Genomic DNA, 13,681 nt, shown 5'->3' with positions numbered 1-13,681 from the left:
TATAAAGTTCTAAATCCTCAAACATGAAATTCTTACCACCAGAACACTTGTCAGAGTATCTCTGCGGACTTGCATTTGATATCAGCTTGCACTAGAGTTCTAACCCACATTGTGTAGGACTTCTCACAGCTCAGACCTCACTCTGGTCCACAAGTCTGACAAGGTGCATTTGCATCTCTGCCCAGACTTTGCTCTGCCATACCTGTGCCAATACATAGGAGGTTAGATCCATTCGCTAAAGCTGTTCCTCAAATTCAATGGAAGACAGGAGCTTTATCTCCGTGTGTATTCCATCACTGAAGAGAGCTGTGCTAGCTGGAAATAGGAGTCAACCTCTTGCTGCGAGATTTGGAATATTTGGAGAGAAGAGGCCTGATTCAATGTGATTTCATGTATTCATCCCGTCACAATTATAGGCTCCTTGTTGGGCATCCGTCACAATTATGGGCTCCTTGTTGGGAGCTGCAGTATATAAGAAAATGTGAAGACGTGGCATCTTTCAACATAAATCCAGTTACTGGCCCTGGGCTGAACATTTAGTATACCAAAGAAGAAAAGGTACATCTGTTTGTGTAAAAAATGATTGACTTCTGGCTGGGAGTTGTACCAGGCACACAATTCATTTCCTTGGGATATATTTAAGTGGTTCTATCAAAAACCATAAATTGAAACTTTGTATGTGCTAAACTTGATATAACGGACTTTGAGAGGAGAGCCTTACTCCACCGAACTATAGATATAGATATTTAGAATTGTTTATTCAAGTTGATCATGAACAAAATGCAGAAAATCACATAGCAGCATTGTTACACATTCGTTACAGGGAACACCATATCTCCATAAGGTGGGTAGTGGACTTTAGTTTTATATTAGTATGGGAAGTGATCTGTCAACATATTAGTTTCATGCCACTAAAGGTTGTGGTGCAAATCAACCATTTCAATCACACGCATTGTGATGAAATAAGAGAACACACATTTGAAGACTACATGTACCAGAATACACTAAATGAACAAGTTACTTACCTTCGGTAACGCTTTTTCTGGTAGATACAGTATCTGCCTGTGGATTCCTCACCTTGTGAATATCCCCCTTGCGTAAGCAACGTTCGGAATTTTTCTTCGTAGCACGCCGGCGTGGGCGACGTCATAGGAACGCGGCATCGCGCGTGACTCCGTCTGACGTCACCGACCCCTTATTAGGCCTACGTCAGCGTGATGACATCAGTTCCGCCCTTTTTTCCGTGCCTTCGAGGCACCCGGACGGACCAATGACAGGAAATATAAATATATACAGTGTACACAGTACATACAAACCATAATAGCACACATAGTGCGCAGCAAAGGTATCAAAAACCCAATAAATATACAAATAAAAATACAAATAAGACCAGGTATAGCAGAGTGGACAACGGGGAGGCGGGCGGGTCAGTGAGGAATCCACAGGCAGATACTGTATCTACCAGAAAAAGCGTTACCGAAGGTAATTAACTTGTTCTTCTGATAGATACATCTGCCTTGTGGATTCCTCACCTTGTGAATAGAATCCCACAGCAGTCCCCACTCCCGGAGGAGGGTTTCCACTCTGTTACACCAGGAAATCTTGGAGGACAGAACGCGCGAAGTGGCCGTCCCTCCTCACCTCGGTATCCAAGCAGTAGTGCTTCGCGAAAGTGTGGAGGGAGGCCCAAGTCGCGGCTCTGCAAATGTCCTCAACAGGTACACCTCTAGACAATGCAGAAGTAGCAGACCTTGCTCTGGTAGAATAAGCTCTTATACCCTCAGGAGGGTCCTTACCAGCTAGGGAGTAGCATATCTTGATGCACAGGATTATCCACCTGGAAAGTGTGCGCTTGTGCACCGATCTGCCCTTCCGACAGCCAGCAAAACCAACAAACAGCTGGTCGTCAATCCGGAAGTCTTTAGTCCTATCCAAATAAAAAGACACCACCCTCTTAGGGTCCAGACGGTGCAGTCTCTCTTGCTCCTTAGAAGGGTGAGGGGGAGGAAAGAAGGTAGGAAGGGTAATGGACTGTCCTAGTTGGAAGGGAGATACCACCTTAGGCAGAAAAGCAGCCCTGGTCCTAAGAACCATTCGTTCAGCATGAATGATCAGGAATGGGGGCTTAGAACTAAGAGCTTGAAGCTCACTCACCCTCCTTGCCGAGGTGATTGCTACTAAGAAGACCGTCTTGAAAGACAAAAGCCTCATGGGACACTCGAAGGGAGAACCCATCAAGAAAGTCACGACAAGATACAAGTCCCACTGAGGCACGATAAATGGAGAAGGAGGGAACTTATTTGTGAGGCCCTTCTGTTGAAAATTAGTACGGTTTGGTGAACATTATCTGCGCCATCTTGCCTCTTCCCCTGATGCCACACTTTTGTCGTGCGCACCCGCCATTTTAAGATGCCCTGAACAGAACAAGCCCTTTGCATGCCGCTGGCCCCTGACATAGCCCTTCGCCCTCACTAAGCCTGCACGCTGACCAACCCCCTGCTTGCACCTGCCTTGAATCATAAACCCCTCTTCGGCGCTGCTCTGCCTCAGGCCCTCATCCTGTTCCCAGCACAACACCTCCCTTCTTCCCTTTTATGATCCCCAGCCCTTTTGATGCAAACCCCCTTTTTCCCCGTGTGTCTGTTTGTCCTCCTCGTTCCCAGGCCGGCACCCAGCTCTGCCGATACTATTCCTTGCCCCTCCCCGTACAATAGAAAGCTTCCCCCATCAAAGGATCCCCGGGTTGATCAAAGCCCCCACCCCATGAGGTCCGATCGAACCCCGCATTCCATGAATTGACGGAATATCCTGCTGCGCGATACTCATCACCTGTTGTGACCAGGGTGGGGACCTCTACTGTAAATGTGTGTGGGAACGGGCCCGGAGGGGGGGTTCCGGGAATGTCTTTCCGTACATCAAAGCTTTGTCATGATTATGTAAACTGTAATAAAAAACCGCAAAAACCCTGTATATAAGGGGCCAGACCTCAGACATAAGTTAGAGCACCTCAGAACGATACCTGCTGTCCGTTTTGCCGTGTTCTCCTCCGGAGAGAATAAAAACCTTGTTTCCTGCCTTCCAGTCTCCAGCGCCTGCCTCTTCATTGATTAAATAACTAGAGGGTCACAGAGGCAATACCGCCGGGCAAATATCGATTGTCCCCGACCCGAATCAGGTTTCTACAATTGGCGTCCCAAGCGTGGGGCCCATCAGCGACTCGTGGATCCAGTGGGAGAGGTCCCGACGACAGAGTGAACGACTGCAACGATCGGGAGAGCTCTTGCCCAATAGACCCTCGTCTGGCAGCCGATCATCCGAACTTCACTAGTTCCGAACAGACCTCTCTCGAGTGATCTACGGTCCTGACTGGGGACCATTAGGAGTGCCGTGAGAAATACGAGAAAAAGAGGACGAACGGGCGCTGGATTCGGAAGACAAGAAACTGTGCATACGGTCCGGGTAAGGTCGTGTAAACACGACGGATTGCGAAAATAATTGATTGCTTGATTGTTTACAATATATACTAGTATTACTCTTTGTTAACTTATTTCGGAGATTCACTGTCTGCACGCGGAGAAACAGTAGGCTCTTTCCCTTCTGCAAACAGTGAAGGATAGGTAACGCAACCGTCGCGCCTATTTTTCTCCCCCACTGACTCTCTTATTTCTCAACGGTTTTTGGGAGACTCCCTCTCCCTCACTGATTAACTGGGTTCTTTGACCCCGAACTACTGTTCGCAGATTGTCTTCTGGAGATTCTCTGTCTGCAAACCGGAAACAACAGATTCCTCTTTGCGGATAGTGAAAGGGTAGAGGACGCAGACTTTTGCGCCTTACTTACTCTCCCCATTGACCTTACTCTATCTTATTTTTTTTTTTTTTGATTGTTTGATTGTTCCTCGTTATTGGTTACTCTTTTTTATTTTTGTTCATGAGGTATTCACTGCCTGCAAACAACGTAGAATAGGAATATTCTGTCTAGTCTTTGCACCTAGTGATAAGATAGGCAGTGCTGACTTTTTAGTCCCTCGTTACGAGCCGTCATGTCTGTCTTCTCCCCCATTGATTGATAATTGGTTCAGCCCGGACCGTGTATTAGAGGTGGACCATATAGCTCCACTAGAAGGCACCCCTAATAAGGACATGTTCATAAACTATGGATTAGTTACCATAGCCTATAATAAATTGTGGCACAGGTATACCAAAGAAAGTCAAGACAAACAGTGGCCACTGGCAGGATCCTTTGACCTTGATAAAATAGAAACGTTGGAAATAGCCCTTCGCAATAATAAGACAACGCCTATTATGCTCGACAGTCTCGGTATGTGGCGCAGAGAGGCTATGCAACGACAGAGAAAAGACGAGGACAAACCAGGTAGAGAAATATACCGACAGGACAACCCCGGGACACCACGACCCAAAAGTTATCCCCCGACACTACACAAAAGACGGCCAGACTTAGGGCCAGACCAATGCGCTTTTTGCAGATATGTCGGACACTGGAAAGCCCAATGCCCGACTCTACTGAGCGTGAGTAAGGGCAAAGGGCCGACAGGAATGACAGGCCAGCAGAATGAGAAAAAGCGCGAGACAAAGAAAAATCCGACTCGCACGGACAGACCAGATAGAACCACCACGTTTGATTATGCCCGATGGCACAGGTTCCGCCAGAACGATTTCAGCGACATGTTCGAGTTTTCCTAGGTCGGACAATATAAAAACGGGAACCCAGCCTAGCTCTAAATTAACAGACGGAAAAAGATAATTTTGGCCAAATAATCACTGTTTTATGTTTGTCTTTGGATCTTGTGTGTCATACTTTTCTACTACACTCCCCGTCTGAGTTTGTGTGTACGTAATATATGAATCTGCGTCATCCCCCTGCACGTGCTTCCATGTTACATAAACTATGTTAATAGAAATTTTTAGCATGAAACAACCTGGAAAGAAAGAAATGGGAAACGAAATCAGTAAGCCACTGATAAACACGAACTTTTATTTTAACATAACAAACAAAGAAAAACACAATAAACGCTAGAAAAACAAGAACGGTAAACTGTAGAACATGAAAGTCAATAGAACATTCGCCCCCCCCCACCTTCTGGAACCTTCCAAAGTAGGGTAGGGTTACGGCTACGCCCAACCGGCGGCAACCCATATAAGGCGGGCCCTGCTGCCAACTCTTGGTCAGGAAATCTTAAACGTATGGGGGAGCCGGAGGAGAGGCAGGAGCCAGCAGCCTGGGCAGTTGCAGGTAGTCCCGCCACATGCCTCCTCGGCCAGCCGCAACGGGCCTGGATAGTCTTAAGTAGTCCCGCCACATGTCCAGAGAAGAACGAGACACCTCTTCCTTTTCCCTTCCGTAACAGCCGCAGCAGCTCTGGACGGCGGGATGTCCTGCACGTACCTCCACAACAATTTGTCCAAGTTGGGCTGGGAGGGAGAGGCGACGCGGACGAGCCTCTCCCACCTCCACGGATAGGAGGTCTCCCAGCCCCCCGGCCCAACGCCGAACACCCCCAACCAGGCGATGGTGCCCCAATACTTGCGCAGCACCGAACGTGCAATGGTGCCCATATTTTCGGAACACCGAACCTGCAATGACTGCACCGATACTCGTGCCGCGCCGAATGCGCGCCACAGGTGGCCATGCTCCCACGGCACAGAGCACACGACTTGGGAAGCACCGGATGGGGAGAGACCTTCGTGCGGGCCGATGAAGGGGAGCAGCATGGGGTGCACCGGAAGAGGGAGACGGCGCGAACGAGTCTCCCTCGCCCCCCCCCAGGTGGGGGCATCACAGCTGCACCCCAGCCGAACGTCCTGCTTTCACAAAACAGAGCCCTCTTCCTTTCACTCGGAAGGATCTCTTCCACTCTTGCAAACTCGACGAGAGTGGCCCCTGTAGGGCCTCAAAATGGCGTCTGGGTCCGCTGGAAGGCGGGCCCCGGCCGCTAGAGCAACTTTGACCAGCAATATAACTCGGACACTTGCCCACTGGGGCACAAGCCCCCATCTCCGACAGCATCTCCGCAGCCTTGAAGATTCTACAAAGGTCCCCGGCGGAGCCTTCGGCCACTGCAGGCCTCCGGTAAGGGGCAACTGCCTTGATCGCCAACGAAATAAGCATGACATTGCCACTCCTTCTGTTAGCATGAATTCTAGAACTGCCGAAAAGGACTCTGGTCCAACTGCCGGTTGTTAGAAACATTTTTTCCTGATGCTACTTCCGGACTAACCCGGCCCCGCCCAAAATGGCGCCGGTATCAATAGGAACTTACGAACACCTCGTGGTGTTCCTTCGCACTAATACAAACTTGATGTTCTGAGACTTATATGATCCTTTGTACACTTGGCTAGAAAAGACAAGGAGAGCCCACTCGACTAACATTGTGAAAGGATCCCGTTAAAAATGTTGAGTACAAATGTACGATGTATTATATTTTTATAGCTGATGTATAACCCCATTTATGACGCACACATACGGTATGCATATAGGAAATCTGATTGCAACTATTCTGACTATGCTTCTAAATTATGAAATAAATGCCCCCGAACCCCCAGCCACTTAATAGACGTTTTAGTTTCTTGCAAATGAATGAATAAAGCTTTCCAATGTTTTTATTGCTGCAAAACGACACCCCCCACTGTACGCACTTTAGCCATTGCCACGTCCGGCCAAATACGACCGCACCCCCATAATCCACGTGCTGAAATGATTTTGCAAAATAAAGGTTTTCGAAACTATGAACGGGTATTGCATGTTTTATTTTTGTGGGATGGGCGGGAGAGTTCTTTTCTGTGCACCCTACTCTGCTCTCTCTTTAAGGTTGAAAGAAGATGGTTGCCCAGCCCTGGAGGTCGGATCGGATCGACAACACGACACTCTGCCTTCAAAGTACGCGACCGACTTATGAACTCTCGCATGGAGGAAGACCTCGACTTCCAAGGATGGGTAAAACGAACGGCGTAAATGAGGGAATGTAAAAGAAAGGTGAAATAAAATGATGTAAATGTTATAAAGTACGACGTTCCAAGGTATTAGGGAACGGAGCTGACCCAAGAACCGAAAAACCTTAGAACGCCACAGCGTTGAAGGAGGTTTAAGGACCCCGATAGTGAGATACATCTTTTGACTAGGTACCTCGCACTAGACACCTCTGGTTTCCTTTTTACGTTTCCTCGCACATGACCTATATGGGCAAAGCCCCCCCCCGACTCCAGAAACCATATCCCCGGGGACTCTGCCCCGAGGAGGAAAGACGAGTAAGAGGTAAGTAAAGGACTCTTGAATCCATGTATTTGAATATGCGCGAATGCCTCCCCCTTTTTCCTCCCTCTGCAGGTTACATCAGAGATTACAGCCGAGGTGTGGCGAAGATCTGAAGCCTTGCCATGTCTAATACGCGAAGCAGACTAGCGCTGCAAGGTGGTGCCTAAACACGCCTACAAACTACTCACGTATCGAACAAACCCGAAAAATTAGCATGACCTGATGAAAAGTGATCACCCTTAAACCAGACCGGACGAATGAACCCATGTCACGTATGATGCGAAACTATGAGAGAATGTGTGTGTGTGACTGAGGCGTTGACCCAACTGGTCGAAGGACCGAGAATGCAAGGAAGTGCGACAAAATGGTACCTCTCTTTTCTTTTTTCTCGAAGCATGTCCCCTCTGCCCTGTCTAATGCTCGGACTGCATGATTTCAAGATACTAACGCAGACCCGTGAATGTCCTTTGCTGTGTAATGCACTAAATAGCCTTTCGTAAATACACTGTGTGTCTCTCTCTCTCTCTCTCTCTCTCTCTCTCTCTCTCTCTCTCTCTCTCTCTCTCTCTCTCTCTCTCTCTCTCTCTCTCTCTCTCTCTCTCTCTCTCTCTCTCTCTCTCTCACACACACACACACACACACACACACACACACACACACACACACACACACACACACACACACACACACACACACACACACACACACACACACACTCCCGCTCTTCCGAGCGATTAGCCCCGAAATTGACAGACTACCACCCCTAGCACACCACCTAATTGGCTTCAAATACCGCCAGTATTTGCTCAAACTTGTCTTTAATAAAATCACCCTAATGCTGTGTCCCCACCTCTCCTTTCCGGAAATATTTGATGAAACCGAGAATTGGTCATAAAGGAAAGGACAGGTAAGCTGACTGAGGTTCCCTAAATCTGACCCGAAATGAGGGAACTACATGTCAGCGGCTACTACTATGAAATAAAAAGTGCCTCAGGTAACGCGCCCCTCCCCGTCCCAAATTGTCGCGATACCCAAAACCATAAAGGTAACCGAAACCCCCCATCTCCTCAGGACGCTCCCAGTATTGCGTTCAGTTGCCCCCCCCCCCATCAGCGTTTTCTATGTACCTAGGTGTCTTCCGATGAGACCCCTGTCTTCTCTAATTTAGTAATCCGGCCGCGAGAGGCTGCATAGGGACCAGAATGATGTTTTGCAAAATTAAAGATTAGACCGGAGCAAAGAAAACCATTACACTGAGCCTTGTCGAAAGTGAAAATGTTTAGTTAAAGGGCAGGATGCATTGATGATATAAAAAAGGTGTTTAGCCTATGTTCGTCCCTCCGCGAGAAGCCCATTAGTACCATGCGGTTAGCTCACACCACTTTTTATTAGCATTGCCCGGCTTACATTACAGGGGTGGGCCCCCATCAGATGACCTGTCGTGACTATATTAAACAGTTGTGAAGGAAAGCCATGGTAAACCCAGCAGGTCCACCATCGATCATTTATATGTATAGCGAACGTTCCTATCTTCATTTGCCTGGAGCTGGGAGAGAAATAGACTTATGTGGTTACTTTCCTCTACCAAATCTCTAAAAACTGTCTTTTCAAACTCCTTCAAGGGTACGGCTGTCAGAGGAAAGAAGGACCGGATGTGGGAGCACGTGGCCTGACTACGAACTATGGAACGTCTGCGACATGGGCCAAGGCGAGACCGCGACAGAACAGAGCTACAGGACGAGGCACTGTCTCCAACAAAATGAGAAGGAAGGGCTAACCTGATGCCCCTGTTCCATGTTCGAATGTGTGCCGAAAGGTCCCCGCTCTCTAGACTCGGTCATGAGCCAGCCTATCTGAAGTCTCTCGTTCCCCTAGTTTGTTCCTGATTTGGCCTTGCTCCATCCCCCTTTTTCTCCGACCTACCCTATGGACTATTTTGTACGCTCTTCTTCCACCTGAACTTTTGACTATTGATCCCAAAGGACACCGGGCGAGAAAGACCCTTTTTCTGACCAGAAAACGCGAGGAAAGGGTCGTGCCCTGCAACACGGAACTTAGAATAGAGCTGGACTCGTAGCTCCACCGCCGGTGCTCCACAGTGCCAACGGAAGACGAAGAATCGCTGAAAGCTTACTAAACCTCGAACATTCCCGATCATTTCCGCCACGTCTCGTTTCTCTCCCAGCCAACATTGTATTGATTATGTAACAATCCATCAGTTCGCCTTATGAAATGTACTCACTTTTGCATTGCATTACTATGACTTTCCTGCTAAACAAGTTTATCAAAGTTTACCAATAGGTCCGCCTCCTAACACTAGAAATGTTAAAATGTATTGTTTACAACTCTTTCATCTAGGGTTCCTACCGTTTTTCTTTCTCATGCCCACCACAATAGAACCGAGTAGAAAAAGAACCAGCAAGATGTCTTGGATATGTTAAAGGGAGGACTGTTGAAAATTAGTACGGTTTGGTGAACATTATCTGCGCCATCTTGCCTCTTCCCCTGATGCCACACTTTTGTCGTGCGCACCCGCCATTTTAAGATGCCCTGAACAGAACAAGCCCTTTGCATGCCGCTGGCCCCTGACATAGCCCTTCGCCCTCACTAAGCCTGCACGCTGACCAACCCCCTGCTTGCACCTGCCTTGAATCATAAACCCCTCTTCGGCGCTGCTCTGCCTCAGGCCCTCATCCTGTTCCCAGCACAACACCTCCCTTCTTCCCTTTTATGATCCCCGGCCCTTTTGATGCAAACCCCCTTTTTCCCCGTATGTCTGTTTGTCCTCCTCGTTCCCAGGCCGGCACCCAGCTCTGCCGATACTATTCCTTGCCCCTCCCCGTACAATAGAAAGCTTCCCCCATCAAAGGATCCCCGGGTTGATCAAAGCCCCCACCCCATGAGGTCCGATCGAACCCCGCATTCCATGAATTGACGGAATATCCTGCTGCGCGATACTCATCACCTGTTGTGACCAGGGTGGGGACCTCTACTGTAAATGTGTGTGGGAACGGGCCCGGAGGGGGGGTTCCGGGAATGTCTTTCCGTACATCAAAGCTTTGTCATGATTATGTAAACTGTAATAAAAAACCGCAAAAACCCTGTATATAAGGGGCCAGACCTCAGACATAAGTTAGAGCACCTCAGAACGATACCTGCTGTCCGTTTTGCCGTGTTCTCCTCCGGAGAGAATAAAAACCTTGTTTCCTGCCTTCCAGTCTCCAGCGCCTGCCTCTTCATTGATTAAATAACTAGAGGGTCACAGAGGCAATACCGCCGGGCAAATATCGATTGTCCCCGACCCGAATCAGGTTTCTACACTTCAGAAACCTCAAAACCACTGGATATTTAACAAGAGACGGCTGGTCCGGCAAGCAGAGAAAAGCCGATAACGCCGAAAGGTAACCTTTGACTGTGGCAACAGCAAAACCTTGCTGCGCCAAAGAGAGAGCAAACTGCAAAATATCAGACAGATGAGCCCTCAAGGGGTCAACAGCCTTCTCCCTACACCAAACAACAAATTTAGACCATCTATACGAATAGATGGACTTGGTGGAGTCACGCCTGGCCGAAAGAATGACATCCACCACATCGTGAGGGAGAGAAAAAGAGTTCAGGTTGCCCCGTTCAATCTCCAGGCATGAAGGTGTAATGTCTGGAGGTGGGGGTGTAGAACCTGCCCCTCCATCTGAGAGAGGTCTGCCATGAGAGGGAGACGGAGCGGCGGGTGAGAGGAGAGGTGGAGTAGGTCCGTGTACCACACCCTTCTTGGCCAATCCGGGGCGACCAATATGCCTTGGGCCCGGTCCTGGCGAATCTTCCTCAGAACCCGAGGAATCAAGGGTATGGGAGGAAACGCGTAAAGGAGTTGATTTCCCCAACTCAACTGAAACGCCTCCCCCAAAGCTCCTTGCATCGGATACTGGAGACTGCAGAATGACGGACAGTGAGCATTCTCGCGAGTGGCGAACAGGTCCACCCGAGGAGTCCCCCACATCTGAAAGATGTCGTGAACAACCTCCGGGTGAAGCCTCCACTCGTGATCGGCAGAGAACTGCCGACTGAGAACGTCTGCACGAACGTTCAGAACTCCGGCCAGATGATTTGCCATCAGACAAATCTGATGGTCCTGAACCCAGGACCAGAGATGCCGAGCCTCTCTGCAGAGACACTGCGACCCTACTCCTCCCTGCTTGTTGATGTACCACATCGCGGTCGTGTTGTCCGTCAGGACTTGAACCGACTGACCGTGAAGGGAAGGGAGGAAGGCCTTGAGCGCCAAACGTATCGCCCGTAACTCTAGAAGGTTGATATGAAGCAACCTTTCCTCTGGAGACCAAAGACCTTTGACCTCCAGATCCCCCAGATGAGCACCCCACCCTAGAGTGGAAGCATCCGTTATCACTGTGGCCACCGATGGAGGCAGCTGGAAAGGCTTTCCCTGAGAAAGATTGCTTTCCACACTCCACCAGGACAGATCCGCCGCAGTTTCTCTGGAGATCCTCACTGACTCCCTGAGATCTCCGTTGTGCTGATACCACTGCCTGCGGAGGCACCACTGGAGTGCCCTTATGTGCCAGCGTGCATGGTTGACCAACAGAATGCAAGAAGCCATCAGATCGAGCAGACGAAGGACCTTCAGGACTGGAAAAACCGCTCCATTGTAAAATAAAGGAATAATTTCCTGTATGTCGCGAATCCTTTGAGGTGGAGGGAATGCACGACATACAGTAGTGCCCAGTACCGCACCTATGAACAGGTTGCGCTGGGAGGGCACCAGGTGAGACTTGGGTACATTTATCGAAAAACCCAACTTGTGTAACAACTGAGTTGTCTCTTGCAAATGAAGGAGCACCTTCTCTGGTGACTCTGCTTTGATGAGCCAGTCGTCCAGATACGGAAATACGGGAATCCCCGATCTTCTGAGATGTGCTGCCACCACCGCCATCACCTTGGTGAAAACTCGAGGCGCAGTAGTAAGTCCAAACGGAAGGACCGCAAACTGGTAGTGTTGCGAACCCACTGTAAAACGGAGATACTTCCTGTGCGACTTCAGGATAGGGATGTGAAAATAAGCATCCTGCAAGTCGATCGACACCATCCAGTCTTCTTCCAACAGCGCTTGAAGAACCTGCGCAAGAGTGAGCATCTTGAACTTTTCTTGTTTCAGATACAAGTTCAAGATCCTGAGATCCAGGATTGGCCGAAGCCTGCCATCCTTCTTGGGGATCAGAAAATACCGGGAGTAGCATCCCTGACCCCTCTCCTGCTCCGGAACCACCTCTATTGCACCCTTTCTGAACAGTACCAGGACTTCTTCCTGCAGGAGAAGCAGGTGGTCCTCCGAACAATAACCTTGGCAAGGAGGGTAATTGGGAAGAAATTCCCGAAAGGGAAGGGCATACCCATTTTCTACGAGATTGAGAACCCAAAGATCTGATGTAACCGATTCCCAATCTCGTAGAAAATGAGTAAGCCGACCCCCTACCGGACCTGCATGATCCGGAATGGCGGATCTAGGGCTGCTTTGCTGCTGCAGGTGGGGGGTGGGTATTAGAGGAGGAAGTAGAGGAGGAAGAGGCTTGACGTCCACGTCCACGACCCTTCTGTCTACCTCTATAAGACTTGTACAGAGGGTTCTGTTGCTGCTGTTGCTGCTGGCCTTGCCTGAAAGGACGAAAGGAAGATCTGCCAAAACCTCTGAACTTTCTGGTAGCTGTACCTCTCGGCTGTAAACCCAAAGATCTAGCCGTCGCCCGGCTATCTTTGAATCTCTCCAGAGCTGTATCTGCTTTCTTTCCAAAGAGACCAACCCCGTCAAAAGGTAAATCCAAAAGAGTAGCCTGTACATCAGTTGAAAACTCTGAGGATTTTAACCAAGCAGCTCTTCTGGTAGCCACTGAAGAACCCATTATCCTAGCCACGGAGTCAGCAGTGTCCATGCCACTCTGAATAACTTGGCGGGCCGCAGCTTGAGTGTCCAAAACAACCTCATTAAAGTTTTTTCTGTCTTCTTCTGGAAGTTTAGCAGATAATTGTTTGACTGAGTCCATTAAGGCATGCACATATCTGCCAAGCAAACAAGTAGCATTTGTAGATTTTAAGGCCATGCTACCAAAAGAGAAGACTTTCTTAGCGGCCTGATCCAACTTTTTGGAGTCTTTATCTCCAGGAACTTGAGGAAAGGAGCCAGCTGATCTATTCGCACAAGCAGCCTGAACTACCAGACTCTCTGGCGAAGGGTGAGATGACAAGAACTCAGGATCTCCAGGAGCCACCCTATAACGTCTCGCCACCGATCTAGACACTGCAGGTGCAGACAAAGGCTTTTTCCAAACCTCCAGAATTGGTTCGGTCAGAGCTTCAGTAAAAGGTAGAGTAGGCTCAATGATAGAAGAAGGTGAATGTA

General features: G+C 49.0%; 1 protein-coding gene across 1 annotated transcript in view; it reads right to left on the bottom strand.

The window, feature by feature from the left end:
• The window catches only part of HDAC6 (histone deacetylase 6), a 256,606-nt gene that overhangs the window by 141,452 nt on the left and 101,473 nt on the right, over nt 1-13,681 (bottom strand). The window lies entirely within an intron of this gene.

Source organism: Lissotriton helveticus, chromosome 10, assembly GCF_964261635.1.
Source record: "Lissotriton helveticus chromosome 10, aLisHel1.1, whole genome shotgun sequence".
Classification (NCBI taxonomy): domain Eukaryota; kingdom Metazoa; phylum Chordata; class Amphibia; order Caudata; family Salamandridae; genus Lissotriton; species Lissotriton helveticus.
The sequence above is the reverse complement of the archived record's forward strand: the minus strand, read 5'-3'. Positions and strand labels throughout refer to the sequence as shown.